Genomic DNA, 911 nt, shown 5'->3' with positions numbered 1-911 from the left:
TAAGGTCAGGCGAGTTTGCTGGCCAATTAAGAACAGGGATACCATGGTCCTTAAACCAGGTACTGGTAGCTTTGGCACTGTGTGCAGGTGCCAAGTCCTGTTGGAAAATGAAATCTGCATCTCCATAAAGTTGGTCAGCAGCAGGAAGCATGAAGTGCTCTAAAACTTCCTGGTAGACGGCTGCGTTGATCTTGGACCTCAGAAAACACAGTGGACCAACACCAGCAGATGACATGGCACCCCAAACCATCACTGACTGTGGAAACTTTACACTGGACTTCAAGCAACGTGGATTCTGTGCCTCTCCTCTCTTCCTCCAGACTCTGGGACCTTGATTTCCAAAATTTACTTTCCTCAGAGAACATAACTTTGGACCACTTAGCAGCAGTCCAGTCCTTTTTGTCTTTAGCCCAGGCGAGACGCTTCTGACGCTGTGTCTTGTTCAAGAGTGTCTTGACACAAGGAATGCGACAGCTGAAACCCATGTCTTGCATATGTCTGTGCGTGGTGGTTCTTGAAGCACTGACTCCAGCTGCAGTCCACTCTTTGTGAATATCCCCCACATTTTTGAATGGGTTTAGTTTCACAATCCTCTCCAGGGTACGGTTATCCCTATTGCTTGTACACGTTTTTCTACCACATCTTTTCCTTCCCTTCGCCTCTCTATTAATGTGCTTGGACACAGAGCTCTGTGAACAGCCAGCCTCTTTAGCAATGACCTTTTGTGTCTTGCCCTCCTTGTGCAAGGTGTCAATGGTCGTCTTTTGGACAGCTGTCAAGTCAGCAGTCTTCCCCATGATTGTGTAGCCTACAGAACTAGACTGAGAGACCATTTAAAGGCCTTTGCAGGTGTTTTGAGTTAATTAGCTGATTAGAGTGTGGCACCAGGTGTCTTCAATATTGAACCTTTT

Source organism: Micropterus dolomieu, linkage group LG10, assembly GCF_021292245.1.
Source record: "Micropterus dolomieu isolate WLL.071019.BEF.003 ecotype Adirondacks linkage group LG10, ASM2129224v1, whole genome shotgun sequence".
Classification (NCBI taxonomy): domain Eukaryota; kingdom Metazoa; phylum Chordata; class Actinopteri; order Centrarchiformes; family Centrarchidae; genus Micropterus; species Micropterus dolomieu.
The sequence above is the reverse complement of the archived record's forward strand: the minus strand, read 5'-3'. Positions refer to the sequence as shown.